Consider the following 24072-nt stretch of genomic DNA (forward strand, 5'->3'; position numbering starts at 1 on the left):
CGAGGCCCGCCTGGTACACCCCTGGGCCTGTGTCCTCTGCTGAAGCTCACACATCTCTTTCAGGTCCCCTCCCTGCCACCAGGGCATCAGGACAGGACAAACCTGCACAGCAACATCCTCACCTGCCAGGAAAATAAAAAAGTAAGAAAGATTCCTGATATCACCGGGGATCCTGCCTTTCAATCCACCAGGAATGCAAAACCAAGTCCCTTACATAATAACTTTTTCTTAAATGGCCATGGAACCCGTGTTGCCAGTGGCTAATTCTAAGGGGCCAGGACTCGGGATGCCAGATTTCCACACGCAATTCCAGTTTTAATTACCATGAAATTATACAAGCGCAGATTACCCTGCCCTGTGTGTCATGTAAATAAATACGTACGGGCTTTATGATAATGAACTGGAATGGAGCAGCTTGCTAATCAGTAGGCACTGGAAATTCACCAGTGGGCTACCAGACCCACAGCTTTCTCCGAGAGCCTTAAGAGGATGGCTCAAGTTGGAAGGCCTTGGTGAGGAACCAGATATCGGTCTCGTTTTCTGCTCTTTCCATCTTTGCTATTTGAACCTGCAAAGTGTGGTTCTATTAAGTTCTCAGCTAGGGCTCCTGAGAATCTTAACTACTCAGAGCCCACAAGCAACAAACCCCCAAAATACGCTGGTTTGTGTGACCCCGAGAAAATGTTCAGTCCCTCTGAGCCTCAGTTTTCGTCTCTGTGAAATGGGAATAGTGCTAGGAGTTGGGAACACATTCCCCCCCCCCCCCAGAGTCGGCAGGATTAGCTGAGGTGTCTACACGGACACATGCTGCATAAACAAGCCAGGAGGCAGTGCAATCTCCGTACCAAGGGCTGGGTCTGACTCAGCTGGGTAGAAAACCCTGTTAAATCACAGACACCGTCACGCTTTGCCGCTCGAGGATGGCGGGTGAAATCCAGGGCTGAACTTTCGCCATCTTCCGAAGAGGTTATAGGACTGTTTTCCTCTGGAAATAAGTGATGCTTCGGCTGCGTGAGAGGGAGGAATTACACCCAGAGACAGACAAGCAGGGAGGGGATGCTGAACCCTGGCCAGCAGCTGGTAATCTGACAGCCAACACTCCCTTGACCAAGAAGAACTCCCATCATGCAATGCAAGGGCTTTTGACCCTGAACCCCAGCTGACATCTACTTTCTCCCAGACAGAGTGTCTCGGGGTGCCTCATTCAGGTGGGATCAGTCTAGAGGGATACAGTGGAGGGACCCAGGAACTTTCCATCAGTGTCAAGTCAGGCTTGGAGGAACTTCCAGGTTGATCAAGCCAAGAAAGGCTACTTTCCTCAGAAGCGGAGACTCAGCTCCCTGACGTGCCTGAGACCGCACCTCAATGAATACAAAGCTGCTTCCTGACTGATGACAGATTTATATTTCAAAGTGCCACAAAACTTGTAACCATAGTAACAAACAAAGCTATTACATAAAATGGCTTTGCCATGTGAAGGCAATAATTACATTAAGATGGGAGGAAGGAGGAGAAGGAGGCCTGATCAATGGGGACGGCACCAGTAAATTGGACTGAAAAAAACATGACATTTTCCTAAATGACATGCCATTGGGGGAGGGGACTAGAGCACAAGGAAGAGGCCTCAGCCTTGAAGTTGAGACCAGACCCCACCAGGTGGCAGTGTGCAGAAGTCATGGCAGCAGCTTCTCGGTGGAGGGATTTGGGAAGCCAGTTTTCTAATTCTTCAAGGCTTGGTTTTAAGCAGTGCCCTCTCTTGTCGCCAGTTCGATGGGGGAATTTTCCTGTCAACACTAACAATGTAGAACTAGCCCAAATTAGATTTGTATTAAAGAGGATGCTGGTTGAGAAACCTTCTCTTTGCAATAAGCAGCTCAGTGTTAGGTGAAGCCTCAGCAGGATTTTATCAGCCCTTGGGTGGAGGAGATGGGTCCTGGCTCACCTGCAAGGAATGCCTGAATTTCTATGCAACACTCTCCCTCAAAGCCCTTGCTTCTGATACTGCACTACGGTTCCCAATCCCCCTGACTGGCTTTATGAAAGCCTGCCCAGGGTCCCTCCCTCAGCCTCTCTGATTTAATTGTATGTGGTATATAGAGCCCCCATTGTGGGTGTTTAGCGTTCTCACAGTGGTTCTAAGGATGAGTGTGCGGTTGGCCAGGAAGCTGTTTCTTAAGGTAGGTCTGATGCAAAGTATCACACATGGGCACATTTGGGGACAAAGGGAGTTGAGGGCTAGCGTCCACAGCAACTCTGTATTCATTTTTCTAACTCAAAAATAAAATTCAAGTAGTACAGAATGTGCCGCCCTGACGTCTTGGGCTATTTTTGCTGTGGTGTAGGACATCGAGGACTTGTCCTTTGCTTCTGGAGAACTGTGAGTCAAATGGTGGTGCCTCTGGTGTGCTCCCTGGCCAGTTAGGTCTCCTCTGTGAGACTGAAAGGGTTAAGACAATGCCGATGCTTCTAGGAGAATCTGAATATCTGCCTAGATCTTGTGTGATTTCACCCAGTCAATCAAAGGACATCTTCAGGGACAGCCTTGAGAAAATTGTCAACTAGGCAAAACTGCCTGTCCTCCATTCCTTCTCCTCCCTCTCTGGTCTCCACCCAGTGGATGGAAAAACCTAGCACCCTTCCATTCTATTTTAGATGTAAATATGTTGGTGAGCAAAATACTGGGTTACTCAGAGCAACAAACAGCCCTTCCAGGGCTCATGCAATGGCCTTTTCTAATAGCCTTCACATCTGGAACCCTCGGTATGGAGTAGATAATGTGCTGTGAGCTTTATCGTACTTAATGGTCACAGTATATTTGAGAGGGAGCCTGTATCACCTCCATTTGTCAGAAGAAGAAACTGAGGTTTGAGGTAGCTTACTGTCTCGGGCTTGACCCCTGAATTAATAACTGGCAGAGAGACTTGTGTTTTCCATGGTGTAAGAGAGACTCCTACCCTGTACCCCTGCCTCTTTCATTGATTCTTAGAGCCAGAGGTAGCCTCTCTGTCACTCATAGGAGCTGCAAGCCATCTAAGCCTGTTTGTTTTTAAGTTCAAAGTAAACAAAAGCCTGTACAATTTAAAGTGTGGTTCTTCAGCCATACTAACTTCACTTTTATGAAGCTGCGTAGGGGCTAGAGACTCCTGTATTGCACAGGTTAGAAAAAGAATTTACATCACCATAGAAAGTTCTAGAAGTAATCTGCCATTTAAGTATGATGGTGCATGACGATAATGCCAATATTCAGAAAGCAGAGACAGGGGCATTGTAAATTTGAAGCTAGCCTTGGCTATGTAGGGAGATCCTGAGAAACTGTTTCAAAAGAACCAACAAGGGAGAAAAAAAAAAACCAACACGTATGGTGTGAGGTTGTCTTCTGCACATGGACCTGCACACAAATGTGAACACTCACTCAAAAGGACAGATGAAGGCAACGTGGGTTTTCAGAAATGAGACCGGGGTGCCTGGTGCCTCCCACATCCTGCAGACCCTCAGTTGATCTCACTAATCCTGTGACTTTGACCCTGGAGAGGAACTCCAGAGTCTTTCAGCAGGTTCTACACTCAAGCAAATATTTGCTCATAGCCATTCTTTGCCCAGGCTGCTGTTAACAAACGTCAACACAGAGCAGCAGTGGCTTTGTTCTCTCCTTGGCCTCAAAAATAGGGCTGGTTTTTTTTTCTGTCTTCCACTTGACTCCTGTGACACAGAAAGACCTAGAATGAGGTAGGTCACTTAGCACCCTGAGATGAAAGGACAGCCCAGCCCCTATCACATGGCTTTGGGGCCGGGGGCCGCTATGCTGACTGTCTCTAAGAAGTACAGAAACAATAAGGAGACTCAGCAGCCAGCATGGAAGGCCCAGATGTTGGTCAATTTCCTCCAGGCTTTCCAAAGAGAAGTGGGTGGAGAAGGCTGGGGTGGAGGCCAGCTGCACACTTGCTCTCCTGGCTCTGCAAACCGCAGGTGGCCCAGGAGCTCCGTGTAACTTCCCAGAGAGTTGACTTGGAGGCTGTGGAGTCAATTGGTGGTGGACTTCTGGGTCTATACCAAGCAAGCCGCACAGCTTGAGTCTGAATTCAGGGTGACTGGCTTCTGAGCTCACCTTCTCCTCCCAGCTCATAGTTGCTCAGAAGACAGGGCAGAGCTTGGTGGATCTCCTGTAGGGAGGCATCTGCAAGCATATAATCCTATCTAGAGTGTAGGAATGGACATGTAGCATCCTAGTTCTTTCATTTGGTATTTGTTCTTCAAATTGAACTTGTTTCTAACACTAGATATTGACCGTGGTTCAACTACTCTGTGAATTTGGTAAAAAGTTATTAAATCGCACACTTATGCTTGTGGATTTTGTGATATATAAATTGTGCCTCCAGAAAGCTGCACTGAAAAATTTAAATCGCATCTCTTAATGGATCGTCTAAGTATCTCTCTGGAGTCTAGAGGGTTTATCAGGCTGGGCCTTAAGCAAAGTAATGGACTGTTTTCAGGACTCCTGATAGGTTTGTTTTCCCCTGCCCAGCCTCTGTACCTTCCTAAGAGTTAACTAAAACCTTCTTCTTTACCCCATCTGCCTTCCCAAATGAATGTGCAGTGTTTTACTCACTCATGGGGAAGGAGTCCATTGCCCTGAATTAACTCTTTCTTATATTTGTATTTTAAATCTATCTCTAGTTGCAGGATGATTTGTTTAATCCCCATGCAAGGGATTTAAAGCCTTAGAGGAAGACGTGAGAACCTAGAAATCCCAACATGAAGGCAAGCGTCTATTGTCTGCCAGTAAAATCAGACCAACCTGAAGATGATGAAAGACTGGGCTGGCCCCATGTTCTTAGGCACAGCCATGTAAATGGCTTTGGGAGCAGAGGGTATGATGCTGTAAGACTGACTGGTCCAGCTCTGTCATCCATCTAGCAGTGAAGAGATACTCCAGGAGCGGTGAGCTTGGAGCTTGCTGTCGTCATAAAGACAGCTGGGCTTTCATAAAGGCAGTGGGTATAAGGCTGGGGGTGTGGCTTAACCGCGTGCTTGCCTAGCATGAAAGAAGTCCTGGCCTTGATCCCCAGCACCACTTTAACCAGCCATGATGGTACACATGAGCCCCCAGCACTTGAGAAGTGAAGGTGTGTGGGAGGGGGGATCAGAAATTCATGGTCAGTCTGGCTGCAGAGCAGGTTTGAGGCCAGTCTGGGGATACATGAGATCCTCTCTCAAATAATGCTTATATTTATTTTGTCTCATATTATGTATATAATTGTGTGTATGTGCACCACATCAGTGCTGTATCAGTGGAGGCTAGAAGAAGGCATTGGATCCCCTAGAACTGGGATTACAGATGCTTGTCAGGCACCATCGTGGGTGCTGGGAACTGAACCCGGGTCCCCTGCAAGAGCATCATGTGCTCTTAGCCTCTGAGCCATCTCTCCAGCTCCTAAAATAATATTTTTTAAAATGAAGAAACAAAAAGATCTTTTGTGTGTGTGAGCTCATGATTATTGACATTGATTAAGAGATTAGAAGTGAAACTGAGCATTACCACAATACTGCTCTTATAACTTTTGAAAGCATCTCTGTGGGACTGAGGAGATCGCTCGGCTGGTAAATCACATGCATGGAAGCATGAAGACCCAAGTTCAAGCCCTAGAATCCATAGAGAAAAGGCAGGAACCATGGTGCTTGCTTGTCATCGCAGTGCTGGGGTGGTGGAGATGGTCAGACCCTGGGGCTCACCAGCCAGCTCGCCTTCGTTATTTACCTAATGTTGCTAATACGTGGCTGAAGTACATGCCTATCTAATGGCAGAGCAGGCTGCAGGCTGCCACGCTACTCACCTGGAGTTAATATTCATATTTTAGCACCAGCTGTGGCCAAACTTGATGTCCTGAGTTTGATCTGAGGCATCTATATGATGGAGAGAGAGAGAGAACCTACTCCTATAAGTTGCTCTCTGGCCTTCCAGGCACATTGTGGTCTCTACCTCCTCTCCACATAGAAGCGCATAAATGTAAAATGTAAAACTAATGACTTACATCTTCAGTTAAAAACACAGGGCATGGGCTGGGGATGGCTCACTGTGCAAGTCACGTGTTACCCGAGTGTAAAAACTTGAGTTTGGATCACTGGAAACCATAAAAAAAACTGTGTAAAGTATTGTATACTTGTAATCCCAATGCTTCTACAGTAACATGGGGCAGCAGAGATGGAACCCCAAAGGCTTGAGGGCCAGTTAGCCTGTGAATGTAGCAAAGAACAAGAGATCTTTTCTCAGACAAGATTAAAGATGACTGAGATTCCCCTGATCTCCCAACACATGCCATGCATGGACATGCCCTCACTCACAGACACACACACACACACACACACACACACACACACACACACACACACGCCACTTTCTGGAAGCCAGCATTTTTAAGATCCAGGGTGCATTTCCACAGTGGTTTAGTGAATCCAGATAGGAAATATCAACACTGACATGTTGGGCCTTTCCAATTAGTCTAGGAAGTTCAAGTATCTGGTGTGTTCCGCGCAACCCCGAGTTTAGTAATCGTTCATTGGTAATAACCCAGGCCTTGTTTTGCCTTGCGGATCTGACTACAGAGCTGGACATCCCATGGACAGAATCACCACTTGCTTTTTATTGGCCTGTTGGAGGGTGATGGCTGCACGCAGCTGGGAAACACTTTTATTTTTTTTCCCCTTTGCAAGTCAATTACGAGGCTGAAGGGCAAACATAGATTTTTCCACAGGAAGCTGGCTCCTCCGGCTTCCTTGATGGGTAGATTTCTGCATCACCTCTGCCATGAAGGCTTAGCTGTTCTTAAGAGACAAAAATGCCTGCACTGAATTAAGGAGAGGAAAATAAATAAATAAGAGCACATTCCAGGTCACCTGACAGAAAATCAGGAGGCATGCTCAGTCTTGGCCTTTCACTCCTGCCTGGCCAGGAGGTTCTAGGAATCAAAGAAGAAACAAGACCCCATGTGGTGGTGAGAACTCTGAATCAGGAGCCAGAAGGCCAAGCCAGGATTCTGTCCCTGAACCGAAGAGTGACCACCCTCCCTCTTCTCGTCCTCCATTTCTCTATCTGTCACATGAGAAAAAGGGGCCTGCTTCATCCATGCACCCTTTATAAAAATTCTGTGACTATTTCCTGCATATTTTCTCAGAGCGTTTCTGTCTCTGGGTAAATGCTTCAGTCAAGGCTCCACAGAGCCAAGATGGAGCCAGCGGTCAATACCGCTCCTGGCTTTTCTGCTGACATAGACTTTCTCCGCTAGCCACCAAGGTTCTAGGATCCCGTCCCCAAGGCTGGTGGAGATCACTGGGTTTGGGGGGGTTGGGGAGATCTTGGTTTTAGCTGAGCAATTTGGCCTCGGGCTGGTGGAGATCCCCAGCATGAGGGTTTCATAGGAACCCGAGGCAGGTGGGATTTCAGGACTCACTGTCCTGGTCCACCCTGATTCTAAGATGAGGGATGGACCAGTGCACTAAGTCCCCCTCCCCCAACTCACAAGTTGGTACCACGTGGAGAATGAGTGGGTGGAGCAGATGGCAGCAGAGGGTGTCAGGATAGGATTCAGCCTGCCTTGAGATGGACCCTGTGGGAAGACCCCCATCCTCTCCTCCCCAAGGAGGTTCACCGTGAAGGGAGAATAGTCTAGAAAAGACAATACAACACCTACCTGACCGTGTATGCGTGGGCGTGTGCATTCTTTCTCCGAAGCCCCAGGCTATCTGTCTGTTGTAACCTTGGAACTCTCTGAGGGGAGGGGGAAGGAAAGATGAGATGTAAAAAATAAAGGGTCAGGGAGATAGCACAGTTGGTAAGATGTTTGCCATACAAACACAAGAGCCTGAGTTCAATCCTGAGAACTCAGTTAAAAACAAGCCGGTGGCCATGCTGTGCGCCTGTAATTCTGGAAAGGTGGAGACAGAAGGACCCCTGCGACTCACTGGCCAACAAGAGTCACTTACTTTACAAGTTCCACATCCGAGAAAGACCCTGTCTCCAAAAGGAGGAGGATGATACTGAGGAACGACACCCAAGATTGCTCTCTGTCCACCACATGCATACATACATATACGTGTGTGCATGGCCACCCATATGCATTCCCCCACCTGCACATGCCAATACACACACACACACACACACACACACACACACACACACACACACACACGAAATAAATTTTTAAAAGAAATACTATAAAATAATGCCCATCATCAGTACACCAGGCAGCACACTGGGTATAATTGCCCCACTTCTTGGCATCTGGCACGGTATCTGGTTGGCAGAACCAAGCTCTCTGGATGGGTAATAAGCTCCGTGTTCAGCCTGCATTCCAGAGGCAGTGACGAGGGGAGAGACCACCATAGAAATGACGATTGAATCCAAAGTGTTATCATTAAAACCTCGGGAGAAAACAAACCACTCCTGGAAGAGGCAGGACTTCAGTACATCTCAAAAAAGGGATGCCTCTCCGGTCTCCCCATTTACTCTAGCTTCCCAAGACCTATTTTTAGCAACAATAATAGTGCCGCCTACCCCTGTACTCATTTTCTACTGATTTTAAAATTTGGTATTAGCCTTATCCAGTCTCTCTAGAGATGCCTTCTCTCTCTAAATGATTAGGACTGCTGGGACAGGGGGTGGGTAACACGTTATTTTCTTAGAGAAAGATACATTCAATATTTGCATTCCGATTTGATTAGTAGTTTTGTTGTTGTTTTTGGTTCATTCTGAACCTAGAGAAGGCACGTTCACTTGGAGGTAATATCTGAACAAGATTCTGGACATCCCAGGACCCTCACACACTGACCTACCCCAGGGACAATGGACCTGGGTGTAAAAGTGAGCTTTCCTTAGAGCTGTCCCGGAGGCAGGAGCAGGCAGACCAGAGCGAAACTCAACTGAGAAGACATATGTGAGTTAGGGAAGGAGCCACAGGAAAAACATGCTGCATGTCTGTGCCGGGGTGGGGGTGGGGAGCTCTAAGCATCCAAGCAGACCCCAGGCAAAGGTTCAAGGTCAGAACCAAGGAATCCAGAATAAAAGAGATCAAGGGAATGCCTCCGTGGAAGGACTGCCCTGTTAACTATGCAGCTGGAGTGAGGTTTCTGGCCAAAGTTACTTGAGTCCTTTTCGTGTTACTCTTGACTACAGTAGCTTCCCACAGACTTCTGCACAAAATGGTGCATTTGCCAACTGACATGTTATATTCTATGTAGCATGTGCAATCATGTCTTTTGGCCACGAGAAATGCTAAATATCCTAAAAGGACACTCAAAACACCTAGCTTCTACCCTGTATCCTCAGTCTATCAAGAGATGGCTTTCTGACATCTTGATCCCCTGAGGTCTGTAAGGAACCTTCAGGTCAAGTTCTAAGAAGAGGTTTCCATGTATGGGTACTTCCAAGGAATCCACACATTATGAGGCCACATTATTGGAGGGCTGGAGAACTGACTCAGTCGGTAAAGTGCTTCCCTTGAAAGTATGAGGACCTGAGTTCAATCCCTAAAACACACTGAGTGTTTCAGCACATGCTCACGATTCCAGCACTGGGGAGGTGGACACTGGTGGATCTCGAGGGCTCGCTTGTCAACCAGCCAAGCCAGATTGGTGAGCCCAAGTTAGTGAGAGACTTGTCTCAAACACTAAGGTGAAGAGCTGTCATTAGAGATACCCGACATCAACCTCTGACCGTCACAGACACATATGTGCACACACTTACAGGCACACACAGACACACAAATAAATAATGAAAAATCTTGATGCAGAATCAACATATTAATTCTGATTAACTAAAGTAAATGCCCATGCTCTCCCTGCCTTAGGCAGCTGGTGGGCTAGCTACCTGTCAAGTATCTGGTTTTGGCTAGCACTGGCCACTGAATTTGCCGGCTACACTACATAGAGTCATTTATTTGTCTCTGAGATGGTCGAGTTATTCCCGACACTGCCAGAGAAATAACAGAGGGCACTAGGTGGTAGAAAAGGAACTGCAGACACCGAATAGAGGAGGGGAGGTTCCCTAATGATGGTCAGGCCCACCGTCCTGCTGGCGGGATTCCCCACGCGGATGTCTGTGATGAGAAGTGTGGTGACATGGATGGTGCAGCCCCCAGACCGTGTTTAAAAAGAAAAAATTGCACCTACAAAAAAGATCCTTGGCCATGCATGTGGTAGTCGGAGCTTTGTGTTAATTACATTTGAATAGAGAGTCGGTGATAATTTACCAGCCCGGTCTCTGGTAGTTAATTTTGTTCTATCCAGAGGAAAATTCTGCTGGGTCTATGAGCAGCTACGGTACAATTAGACAGCAAGAAGGTTTTTGTCCGTTGCTATTGATTAGTATTTACTTTAAAAAGAGTAGAAGCTATTCCCTCGCGCTGTGCCGCCTAATCTGTCAAAGAGAAGGCTCTGTGTTTCAGAGACACATAGCAAGCATGTTCATATGTTATGAAAGCCCCCCAAAGAATCCAGTGGGAAAAAAAAAAACCTCCCCAACTGGTTTTAATGATGCTCAAATAAAAGGCAGAGACCACAGCCAAGATCTCATTAAGAGAAGTCTTTTTGTAGATTTGCTTATTTATTTATGAAACACCTCTGAAATATTTATAAATGCTTCCCTGATATTTGTGTGGAAATCCATGTTAGGGCTTCTTTGGTGGAAGGGGGAGCAGGAAATAGAGGGGAGATTGTGGGTTGGAAGAAAAAGGTGAATTCTGCGCCTTTTCCCTCTGTAGCAGCAAATGGCTGTGGGAGGGTATACCAAGATGTCACTAGGGGGTGCCCCAAGAACCAGGCAGCCAGGAACTTACTCAGCACAGGTGACCCAAGTCGCCTGGATCTCTCCAGCAGAAGCCGGAGCCATCACCCATGCTCTGTTTAATTTTCCTGACAGAACCGGGGCAGATCCGGGCGCTCTGAGGCCTTTATCGCTTCCTTCTCTTTTAGAGCTATTTATTAATTGAAATAATAGTTACGCTACCCCTCGCCTCAGACCCACTTTCATCTGTTTAGCAACCGCTTCCCACGAAACACAAAAGAGCTCAGCGATGACACTCGTGTCTTAATTAACCGTTGGATACCTTGTAGAGCAGCTGTCACGGTTCTTGTCACTTGAAAGAAAGCACAGTGGTCCCTGCTTGAAAAAAAAAATACAAATAAAAACCAAAACAACATAGACATGGGAGGGAAAGTTAATCTAATGAGCTGTCTTTGACATGTCTTAAGAATTACATTTTTTAAAGATTAATTTTTATTTTCTTAATTATGTGTGTGTGAGAGAGGCACTGGGTCCCCTGGAGTTGTAGTTACAGGTGGTTGTGAGCCACCCTATGGGCGCTGGCAATCAAACTCAGGTCTTCTGCAAGAGCAACAACTGCTTTTAAGCACTGGGCCATCCCTCGAGCCTCATCATCCCCCACCCCCTGCAAAAAAAAAAAAAAAAAATCATGGTACTTAGCATGTACCTACCAGTGCAGACTAGGAACTGCTGAGCAACCAAGGTCTTCCTAGACACTAGGGGGACAGTAGGTTGCCCAGTGACTCTGGGAAATGATTCAAGATTACAGATGATAACAGAGCTAAGACTGTGTGGCATCTTAGAGAAGAGGAGGGGCTGATGTGGATTTCTAACACTAAGTTCATTCCTCACCTGTCCAAGCCATGAGTGTCAGTGTGTGTCACTCAGTGTGGAGACTCCTGTCCTCACCTGTCAGTGTATGAATGAATCTCAACCTTGGCCCTCTCGGGTTCCTGAAGAGGGAAGGGCATTTCATGCATGTTTAGGACTTGCGTTCTGCTTGCTTTTCTGAGCTCTGCTCATGTCATCCACTCTTGGCCACCCCAAACCACATCACCACTGTTTTTCTTGACGATGACACGTGGGCTGCTTCCCTTGAGCCCCACCCTGCCCTGACTTTCATTCCCAATATAGAACAGCTCCTGTGCCTATGTAAGAACAAACCATACGTAGCTCGAACACTGACACACTAGAATTTGATGCAAGATTTATTTCAGTTCATCTACAGACCCCTCTTCTTCCTGTGGCCTGAGTATCCCCTAGGAGAAAGAGATGGAGGGGACTAGACCCCACTGTTACATTGAGAGATAGCACCCAGTGAGTGAGAATGCTTCTGCATGTGAGGAATGGTTGGCACTGCCGGGCTGGCTCACAGTCACCCTCCTTTTCAGCACGTCTCTTCTGATTTGTGAATGCTCTTCTCAGCCTCCGAATGTATCTACACACGTCGAAACCCCCATCTTGCTATAATTGAGTTGACCTTCTTCACTGGGAGCTTCTAGGCCACTAAGAAAATAGTGTCATCTTCTTCCACCCACAATGCATCTGAAACTCAGTTGTGTCCTGGTGGGTTCCCTATATCACCAAGATGAACCTTATAAAGGAAAGACTTCCAGCAAAATCCGAGATATACCTAAGGAGGATAAGGTTGTATATGACTTAGCCTTTGGCTTATTTCAAACATTATGTTACTACAGACACATGATGTCTGAACCTTACTAAAGGCCTCGGTGCCCAGGAACTGCTCAGCTGACTCCCCCATGGAAAGCATAAGTGCTGTCCTCCACTCACACCCCTCACACCCAGGGGCGAGAATAGGCAAGCACTTGGTACAACTATTACTGAATTTTCAGTGTTTTTAGGTCAATGGGATACTTCATAGATAACTGTATACACACTTAGAATGCACCCTCACAAGCTGGCCAAGCCAGTGGGACAGTGGAGCTTTTTCCAATGGGGCTTTGCATAGGAAATTTTAACTCATTAGGCAATACTGTATTCCTCATTGCTGCCTCATTTAAGTGTCTGTTATGTGAACTTTTAAGGATCAGTCTTTTTCTATTTTGCATAATTCTAAACTCATGGTCCCTGGGAGGGTAATCACCCTTGTAATAACCATTGTGTTTCTGTTTATTCCAAATAATGTATGCACTCCTTGGTGCCTTGCATTGGGATGGCCTGATGCATTCAGCATTTGCCTATTGGAAAAAGAGTTGGGGGACAGGGGATAAAATTGGTTTCCCAGTTGCATTTCAAAATGAAGCTGACTCTGGGAAATCAGTCCTATATACTGTGTCTGGGGCCTAGAGAGGACGAAGAAGCTGATGTAAACAGAACCAAAGACAGAACCAAGACTCCCAGGGTGACTGACTGACACTGTAAGGAGCCTCTGGAAGGCATTTCCAGTGAAGCTTTGGCCAGCTGACCAATGGGATCCCGGAATGCAGCCAGCAGTGGAAATAACCATTCTCATCAGACTCTGCAAATGGTACCCTTTAGGAAGGCAAATGGGCATCATGATGAGAAAAGGCAAGGGCTGGGCTTTGCATACCATTAGCCTCCTGTGTCTCTGGATTCATTGTCTGCCTTGAGGTCAGAGTCAGCCTTGGCTTGTTTTTGGAGCCTCCAGAGCAAGTAAGATAAACCTGGGCCTTGGATAGATGCCTGCTGAGAGCTTGTGAACCTGATTTTACTGATGGGCCACCTCCACTTGGTAGATTGAGGAACAAAGATTGAGACAGTGTTCTCTCCACGTAGAGGAAGACATCTCTTATACCAAATGCTTTGGCTCTTCCCACTTTCTCTCTCTCTCTCTCTCTCTCTCTCTCTCTCTCTCTCTCTCTCTCTCTCTCTCTCTCTCTCCCTCCCTCCCTCTCTCCCTCCCTCTCTCTCTCCTCCCTCTCTCCTTCCTTCCCTCCCTCCCTCCTTCCCTCCTTCCCTCCTTCTCTTCTTTCTCCCCTCTCTATCTCCAACTTTATTTTTGTGGATTAGGAAAACCTTTCAGTTAGGATACATAAGAAACTTGAGCCAAGCGTTGAAGCGCATCTGTGCCCTGACTCAGAGCATTCCACAGGCTGCTGGAGAAGAAATGGAGAGGGGCAGGGGATGTGGCTCAGCTGGTAGTGTGCTTGCCTCTCATGCATGAATCCCTGGATCTGTTTGTCAACACTGCATAAGCCAGGTGCAGTGGCTCCTGTCTTGCCTGTGATCCTAGCACTTGGGAGGCAGAAGCAAGAGGATCAGAAGTTCAAGGTCTGTCTTATAGCAACTATATAGCAAGTTCAAGGCCAGCATGGGCTGCATGAAACCCTATGTGAAAAAAAAAAGAAGAGGAAGAAGAGTAGGAGGACAAGAAAGATGAAGAAGAGGAAGAAGAGGAAAGCTTCTGCATAGGGAGGCAGGCATGGAAAGCCAGATCACAGCTGCTTCTTAATTTTGAATTCAGTGATGTCACTCATCCATGGTGGGAGCACTTGTATATTTGTAACAGAGATGACATCACCCATCCATGGTGGGAGCACTTACATATTTGTAACAGAGATGACATCACCCATCCATGGTGGGAGCACTTGTATATTTGTAACAGAGATGACATCACCCATCCATGGTGGGAGCATTTGTATATTTGTAACAAAGATGACATCACTCATCCATGGTGGGAGCACTTGTATATTTGTAACAAAGATGACATCACTCATCCATGGTGGGAGCACTTGTGTATTTGTAACAGATGACATCACTCATCCATGGTGGGAGCACTTGTATATTTGTAACAAAGATGATATCACCCATCCATGGTGGGAGCACTTGTATATTTATAACAGAGATGACATTACTCATCCATGGTGGGAGCACTTGTATATTTGTAACAGAGAAGGCAGAGGCTACAAATCATGCATCTTCCCTCTAAGAGAACCATCAAGTGCTGACCAGCATATCTCTGTCCCAACTTCTCTCTGTGTGATGGCTGCTACTGATCACCAGCTTGGCAGGATCTAGAATCACCATGGAAACAAGCCTCTGGACATGTCTAGGAGGGAGTTTCTAGACCAGGGTAACTGAGTGGGAAAAGATAGAATGGGGTAGTACCATGCCCTGGGCTTGTGTCTTGAATGGAAAGGACAGAGGATGCTGAGCACCAGCATCCATCTCTCTGCTTGCTGACTGGATGAACTGTGGCCAGCTGCCTCCTGCTCCTGCTCCATGCCGTCCTCACCATGATGGACAATACCTTTGAACTTAGAGCCACACAGACTCTTTCCTTGGGTTCTTCTTCTTTCCTGAGGTTCTTTTCACCGGGCATTTTGTCACAGCAATGAGAAAAGCGACCAGTCCACAGTCCCCATGGCACTTTTTGAGCAAGGCTAACACTCTTTCTTTGAACTGTACAATACCTATAAAATGACCCAGGATGGAGTTTGAGAAGGACCAGGGTGAGCATCTAAGTTCAGAACAGCAGACTTACAGGTAGGAGGTTTGGGTGTTGAGCTATTCCCATGGAATAGAGATTCTCTTCCTTATCTGAAAGGGAAGGACAGGAAGCTGACCGAGTTCAGAAGTAGCTGTTCATGAGATGGACCACCTGATAAGCATACAGCTGTGCTGTGACCTTTGCCTAATCCTAAAACTGAGATGAGCAAGCATTTGTTGGACTCTCCAAAATATTCAGTTTATCCAACCACATGACACTGTTAGGATGGCTGGCTTTTTTTTTTTTTTTAAATGTATCATGGTCTAAGTTGATGGCTCAGTGTAAGCATGAGGATCTGAGCTCAGATCCTCTGCACTCTTACAAAAATCTGGGTGCAGCAATGTGTGTGTGTGTGTGTGTGTGTGTGTGTGTGTGTGTGTGTGTGTGTGTGTATGACCCCAGCTCTGGAGGATCCCTGAGGCTCACTGGCCATCCAGTTAAACCAAATCAGCAAGCTCCAGGTTGAGAGACCCTGTATGTATCAAAAAATAAGATGGAGAACTACTTAGGAAGATACTAAATGTCATACTTTTCATCCTTCCTCATGAGTGCATACACACACACACACACACACACACACACACACACACACACTTAAAAAAAATAAAAATTGCCGGGCGGTGGTGGCGCACGCCTTTAATCCCAGCACTCGGGAGGCAGAGCCAGGTGGATCTCTGTGAGTTCGAGGCCAGCCCGGACTACCAAGTGAGTTCCAGGAAAGGCACAAAGCTACACAGAGAAACCCTGTCTCGAAAAAAACCAAAAAAAAATAAAAATAAAAAATAAAAAAAATAAATAAAAATTTAAGGCATATTAAAGACTGAAAAAACTAGATGGAAAAAGTGAGTTCAGGTGCCATGCCAGCAAGTGGTTGTGATTCAGGTTGATGTCTGGGACGGTCTCATTCATATTTCTCAAAGAGTGACATAGAAGAAGACTCTGACTCATTCTTGTTGATTAGTCTCCTGGTTCCCAGGCAATAAGCCCCCCATGTCTTACAGCAGATGCAGAAGGGTGCCAGGAAATATTTAAGTAGTGGAGGAAAACAGTGATTCTTGACATCTGTCAGACTCATGTGAACTACCAGCTCAAGGTGGCTCACAGTTTCACTCTTGGAGCCCTCCATGGTCAGTGATATCATAACAGTGCAAAACTGGGGGTTTTGGCAATTGCTGAAAGGTCAAATGGGACCCCCCCAAATCAGTATGGAATATGAAATGAGGGTGGGAGTTTCCAATGTGATACCAAGGTCTAAGAAGCTGTGTGGCACCCACCAGGCACGTGGCTCATTAGTAAGGAGTTGTAACTTTTTAACAATACACCCAGGAAAATTAAAATAAGAATTTCCTTTACTTTATATGTTATTTTTTTCAAAAACCTATTAAATTGTGGAGATACAAACATATTGTATTATTTGGGTTTAGTTAATAAATAAAGAGAATGATTAAGTGTTCCTTTGTGATATGTGGGCTGTAAAACAAACAAACAAAAACAAACAAACAAAACACTGAATCACGAAAGGTATCATGAACCAAAAAAAAAATGTTTGGAAATTTCCTAAAAGGTGAATAAACAGTGTTCTTTGTGGAATAAAAGTCATGAAGTTTTTGTTGTATGCCCATGTATAAGCATGACTTTATTGCCAAACATGTATACATGAGTTTTTTCTGACCTAAGAGAAGAAGGCAGGAATAATTTTAGCATGTAGTGCATTCCATGGTCAGATCCTTGAACATGTTTAGGTCTATAAAAACCTGTGTGTAAAGTGTACATGTTTGCTGTAGGGAGTGTTGGGGGAATCAATACTTGGCCCGAATCATACATCTGTAGTAAGTGACTCCATCTGGCTCAGGCAGATTAAGCCCCAGCCACTAGCACACTGGGCTACTCTGACAGCAGTATTAAAATAGCCGGCCATGTGCTTCAACATAAATCTAGAAGGTGTCATTTTCTGATGCCTGGGACAAGCCACGTGTCTTACAGGCTCCTGTACCTTATCTGCCTGTGTTGACTATTTAGTGGCTGTGCTTCATTGACTTGTGAGCAGATTCAGGTGTGTGTGTGTGTGTGTGTGTGTGTGTGTGTGTGTGTGTGTGTGGTATGTTATATAAACACCTGTGTGTAGGTATATGTGCCTGGGTGCACTTGTGCAGAGGCCAGAAGCGAATGTCCTGTGTCTCGTTCTGTCATTCTCTGCCTGGTTCTCTTGAGGCAGGGTCTCTGACTGCATCTGAAGCTAGACTGGTGGCCAGCAAGCCTCAGCAGTTCCTCTGTCTCTGCCATCCACAGCGCCGGGGTTATAGGTGTATATGTGTGTGCGGTTATAGGTGTATATGTGTGTGCCAATGCTGGGTTTCTGTGTGGGGCCTAGGATTCAAACTCAGATCCTTACACTTGTATAGCAAGGACTGTTAAACATCTATTGAGCTGTCTCCTCAGCACCCACAGTGGACATTTTAATACTTTATTCTCCCTTAATGATGAGACAGTTTCATCTCACTTTAAAGCATTCTTCTTCTCTAATTAGAAATGGCCCTTTTAAGCTTGAACTTCGTAGTTTGTACCCAACCAAGTTAAAATATGACACATGAAGTCAATTGTATTGTGGTTGTGAGGGCCTGTGCTCTTCAGGACCCACACTAGTCGTTAGAGCCATCTAGACAAGGTGCTCTCTGTCTAGAAATGTCAATGTTGTTCTTGTTGGAAATGACTCCGGCAAGGGTGCAGAAACTGTCCTTTGCTGGTCTTTGCGTGGGGTAACATGGGTTCAGGAAGGAAGGCAGCCCGACTGAGCTGCCATCAGCCTCCTGGATTAGCTGGATTAGAGAGTCCTTAGCCAACTCTCAAAAAAGAGTTGGACTTTGTGGCCTGACATTTGTAAAATGGATATTCTGCACACATATTCCCCAGATTGTGTTGACGGAGGGATTACCCAGACTCGACCCGATAAAGCCCTGTTTAAACTGGGCTTGCTTAGTCGTGTGTTTAGTCTGAAGTGTGGGGACTCGCTGTGGGTAGTAGGCTGAGTCTTGCTCTTCGGAGGCTCCTGTTGATGTCCCTACCTCTGCAGTGGTCAGAGGTGGCTCGTGTAGATGCCCAGACTCTGGGCGAAATGTCTGTCACCCTAACTTGAAGGCAGTGCTGAGGACTGGTGCCTTAAGCTTGCTCAGGAAACTCCCCGTCTGGGTTACTTACCTTTTACTACTAACTTTTCACCTAGTTACTACCCTGGATTTCCCCCTTTTTCTTCCTCATTAATGTCATAATCATGTCATTTCCCATCTCCTGTATGCATCACTAAGATAAGAGCAGTGAAAGGCCCATGTCCAGGTGGGTCATGAGGTGGCTCATCTCGATGCACTCGATGCTCTGCTTTTGATGGGTCCAAGGAGCCCTGGTGAGTTCCTTGGTCTCCCTAGGTAGAGGTTTGAATGTGGCATAAGGAGAAAAAGCATTGATTGCCCAGAGATGACATACTGGTCCTTGTTTCTCTAGGGAGGATGTGGACTCCACCTGAGTCCAATCCTAATACTGATGCATGAAGGCAAATTATTAGGTAAAAGTTATTGCTGGATGTTATTGGAAGCTCTATGGACCACCTACCCACGGCATACATTACCTCCAGTCCCCCTCCTATCAGCTCCCTGAAAACCACAGGCTCAAGAGACTTCTGCACAGTGTCTTTGAGCAGTTTCTCTTGGTGATGCTAGAACATGGGATATTTCCTAACACAACCAAACCCTACCCTGGCAACTCCCTGGGAAGCTGCATTGTGCAGACAGAGCTGGCCTGTTTGGTTTAGTTCTGATTCCCAAACCTAGAACAAATCCTGCACTAGTATCAACCAAAAGGCTCCAAAGCCTAGAGATCATCCAACCTCACCCCACTCATTCTTTAGAGTCCTCAGAATTCAGTTTTAATCTTAGCCCCATCATTTACCAGTGTGCACCTGGACCTTAGCATCCTCTTCTTTGGCCTGTGAAATAGACAAGATAATCCCATGTCATTGTGCTCTTATGTGTTGATGAATCTGTATGTGTGCATGACGTGTCTAGCACATTGTAGGTGCTAAATATCAATATGTCTCGCTTTCCCAGTCCTACATTTTCGTGACTTCTACTACAGATCCCACTTCATCATTTGAGCTACTCCAGGAAACAATAAGAAGGGAGTAGGGCCGAAAACAACATTCAGTCCTGGTTCTGCCTACACATGGGTCTCGTCCATCTTCTTCTCGTGGTCTTCCTGTCTTTATCGTGGACACAGTTTCACTTTGCCCTGTTGCGTGACTCTGCAATCTAACAGGAAGCTTGTGGAGGCTGAAGTGAATGAATTAGGGCTAAGGTTTGTCTCTGTCAGCTCTTTCTGGGAGAGACAGATCCTGGACAGGGCTCTGAGGCTTCACAGTGTGGAGGGATCTCTCCGTAGACAACATTTTCCAGGTTCATCCCTTCAAGTGCAAGTTCCTAAGAACTTCAGAGAAAGGGCATGGATTAGTTAAAAAATGCAAAGGCCTCAGCTTGCGAGTCAAGGGCTGAGGAGATGGCTTAGGCAAGCACAAGGACATGCGTTCAATTCTCAGAGTTCACAATTTTAAAAAAAGTAACATATGACGACATGTGCTTATATTCAACTGGCTGGGGAAGCAGAGTCAGGCAGATCCCCAGGGATCACTGGCTACCCAGCCTAGTCTGCTTGTTGAGTTCCAGGCCAAAAAGAGAGCCTGTCTCAAACAATAAGATGGATGGTGTCTGAGCAATGACCCCATGGTTTTTCCCTGGCTGCCACATGTATATGGATATATACACAATTTTTAAAGATTTTTTTTTAAATTTTATTTTATGTATTGGAGTGTCTTGACTTTATGTATGTATGTGTACCCTGTGCATGCCTGGTTTCCTAGGAGGTCAGCAGAGGACATTGAATCCCCTGGTACTAGAGTTACAGATGGTTATGAGTGACCTTGTGAGTACTGAGAACCAAGCCAGGGTCCTCTGCAAGAGCAGCAGGTGCCTCGTAACTGCTGAGCCATCTTTCCAGCCCCTCATGCAAATTTTGAAGGTCAAAAAAAATCTGTGTTTAGCTGTTGTGTGTTTCTTAAGTGGATGTGCAAAAAGAAAAAAAATATCCATTGATGGTAAATCGAACTGAAGCGAACTCTCGTTCTCACCCCAAAATAGGCACTCTGGGTTTCGGAACCTGTCAAAAAGCTGGTCCCCACTTTCCTCTGCACACTCATCTCTGACTGTCTGCCCTCCCTCTGCAAGGAGAGGATTTGAGGAGGGTGTTTAACTTGCTCTTTGGTGGAGGGGAGGTTTCTGAGGTACATCCTGATTACTCATTAATCCCACAGGCAAAGCTCTTCAGAAGACACCGTGAGTCTGACTTAGAATCTCATCAGGGCAGATCTAGAGTGAAACTTGTGAAATTGCAGGTCAGCCTGGTTATCTGGTCATGAGTGGGCAGGCAAAGGGCTGCCCTTCTGGTCCTTTCTAGTTATCTCTCTCCTTTGTTGGGCTGTTTCCTCCACACAGAAGAATCCCTGTTGCCCATTAAGCCACACATGTATAATGCATATAATACATACACATGTATGTGTCTATGTGTGTATATAATACATATATACATACATACATACATGTACATATACATAAATGCATACCTACAGGCACACACATGCACACATAAACACATACATACATATACACATTTATAGATACAGACACATACACACATCTACAGATACACATACATTCTCACACACATGAACACATGCATTCATATACACACATGTGTACAGATAGATGCACAAACATACCTCCAAGCATACATACACACATAAACATATATGCAGGCATGCACACACATACACACACCTATATGCCCATACATGTACATGTTCACACATATATACACATATCTACAGACGTATACAAGCTCATGCACAGTGCACTAACCCATGCACATATATACAGAGACATATACTTAATAAACATATGCAGGAATATATACAGGCACACATGCAAATGCATATACTTATACATATACAGATGCACATATAAATTCATATGCGCACACACACTCCTCAGAGAGTCTTTCCTCATAAGACCTATATTTCTCTTGTCTCTTCAGAATCTTAGCATGACTGTCTATCTCAGACTCACTTCTCCTCTCCAGCCAGCCCAGGAGAAATGGAATTTGCACAATTGAGCTCTACCCACAAAGCAGACAGTTCTCAAGTTCCAACTCAGGTCTGTAAAATCCCCAAACTAAAGTCTCTTGGCCATGGAAGCAAAAAAAAAAAAATTAAATAAATAATAAAAAGATATGATCTAGTCTCTGAAATCTTGCTAATGAAATTGATTTAGTGGGTTGCCTCTTGGAATCGTTTAATCTGAAGAACATTCATAGATTTTCTGTGTCTGAACAAGATTTCAGTGGCAGGATTTTAAGCATAAGGTAGAGTGGGAAGAAGAATGCTTGGGGATGTACACATCTACACACACACACACACACACACACACACACACACACACACTCCCTCTTCCACAGCTGCTATGGAACAACTTCCTGTGTTTAGTTCTAAGCCTTGGTACCTGCTCATTAAGACTCACATATGTTCAGAGAAATATGTGTGCCTGGTAAATGACTGCTTTTAAAGGATCTAAGGGAGAATGGAAAATTTAGAAACAGATCAAGTGCACGTGGGGAGGGTCGGTCCTTGTTCATGAATCGAGCATTTGTTAGGTGTGTTACTCGCTAGATATGACAGTTCATGCCTGTAATCTCAGTACTCAGGAGGCAGAGGCAGGAGGATTGCCTAGGAGTTCACGGCTGCCCTGGTCTACCTAGTGAATTCTAGGCCTGCCAGGACTGCATAATGAGACCCTGTCTCCAAATGCATTAATTCACTAATTAACAGTGTGTTTATCTTCCAATAAACAGTACACCTGATATTTAAAATAGAGGTTCTGTGCTCTATTTTAAGCTAAAGGTGTTTGGGTGAACCAATGGAGGGTGATCATCTGGCAGACAGATGTGAAAATCTCTTACCAGATCACCCTCTTGTGGGAATAGTCATCAGAGCGTTTCTACATACCAAACCAGTGGGGCCTTTGCACGCACTAACTTAAGGAACAGAGATGGATGTCCATAGGCCAGTACCAGAGACTCCAGAGCTTAAGACACAGAGGCTAGGACCCAAAGGTGATATTAACACGGAGAACTAAAATGACCTGCGTCCCACAGAATGAAAACATGTGCTCCTGTAAGACAGCCACTGAAAAAAAGCACATATATCACCCTATGCTTGCTCTTCTTCCCAATTAAAAAAAATAATAATAATCACCTAAATAGTTTCAATGAGAGGTTTCAGCTCCCTCCCCTCACCTAAAAACAAATTGAGCAGCTAAATCTTCCAGGAAGAGTCAGAAAGCAAAGGAAATAAAGACTGAAGCCGCCGCGGAGTGTGCGCTGATCACAGCGGAGCCCTGAAGGCCCAGAGAGAAACCGCTGAAAGAGACAAGGGACCGGCTTTTCCGAACAGAAGCCTTGCTGACCATCCCGACCCAGCCACTACCGCTGCTGCAAAGGATAGCGTTGATTGGATTGGATTTCATTTTTCCCCAGCAAGCCTCAGCCCAAGGAAATGCTAGTCTCCCCCAAGATGCCAGGCAATTGAAAGAGCCATGCTGCCAGGGGCTTGAGGCAGGGGAGGGGAAGGGGCATATTTTCTAAGATTTTTCCGATACTAAAACCCATTTAGGACTGTTGAGAGAAATCTCTCTGACGGTGGATTTAGCTCACACTAATCCTTAAGTGACTTGTTTTGACAGGGCCTTTGTAAAAGATTTTTCTCAGGAACTTTGCTTTGCTCTCAAGTAGCAATTACTGATTTGTCCTCCAGAACCTTTTTCTTCATCCCTTTCTTTTTCATTGGATGGCCGCTAATGAACTTGATGCATGCTCCAAAATAGCAAGCGAATCCAATCACAACTGTTTACTGTAGAAAGTCAAGAATCTCAGGATTTCCTCGGATATTCCCTCTCTTTCTCTCTCTCTCTCTAGCCTCTGGGTATCAGGGACCTGGATTTTATTCTGTGTGTCATGTGGCCTCCTCAGCAGATTCTTTGACTCGGTTGGGGAAACGGAGCCCTACTTTCCATTTATACAGCACTTTCTCTACATAAAGCCGGTTCCCCCTGCTCGAGGAAGGAGCATGGGACCCCTCTTTTTTTTTTTTTTAAAGCCTCCCGGTGTTTGCTTTTGCTCAGCTTGGCATTATATTTTCAGAGGTGACAATGGCAGCCGCCAGTGCCTGGCTCACCTCCCTGTGAAAGGGACCCCTTGATGCTATGACAACAGGGCCTCATGTCTGTGTGGCTTTCTTTCCTACTGCCTGCTGTGTTGTGAAGAGATTTTCAAATTTGACCTCACATCTTGTCTTCCATGTTTTAATTAAGTCCCACACCAGCAGAGGCTGAAAGGTATCTTTCCAATCCACTGTTTTTCAGAGTGTGGGCCCAAGATGGGCAGCATCAGCACCACACCCCTGTTAGAGTGTGTTGGGAGCCTGTTAGAAATGCCAATTCCTAGGAGTGAGGAGATGCCTCAGCTGGTTAAGTGTTTGGTGTACAAGCTTGAGGACCCAAGTTCAGTCCTGTAGAACTCAGATAACTGCTCTAGGCATGGCAGCAGGCACCTGTAACCCCAGCTCTAGGGAAGCAGAAACTGGAGGATCCCCAGGGTGGGGAATCAGAAATCTCCAGGTTTACTGAGAGATCTTGTC

General features: G+C 45.8%; 1 protein-coding gene across 1 annotated transcript in view; it reads left to right on the plus strand.

The window, feature by feature from the left end:
• Nucleotides 1-24072, plus strand: part of Rora (RAR related orphan receptor A) — a 735488-nt gene that overhangs the window by 298701 nt on the left and 412715 nt on the right. The gene's annotated exons all lie outside the window — the stretch shown is intronic.

The sequence above is a fragment of the Peromyscus maniculatus genome, chromosome 7, assembly GCF_049852395.1.
Source record: "Peromyscus maniculatus bairdii isolate BWxNUB_F1_BW_parent chromosome 7, HU_Pman_BW_mat_3.1, whole genome shotgun sequence".
In the NCBI taxonomy this organism is placed as follows: Eukaryota; Metazoa; Chordata; class Mammalia; order Rodentia; family Cricetidae; genus Peromyscus; species Peromyscus maniculatus.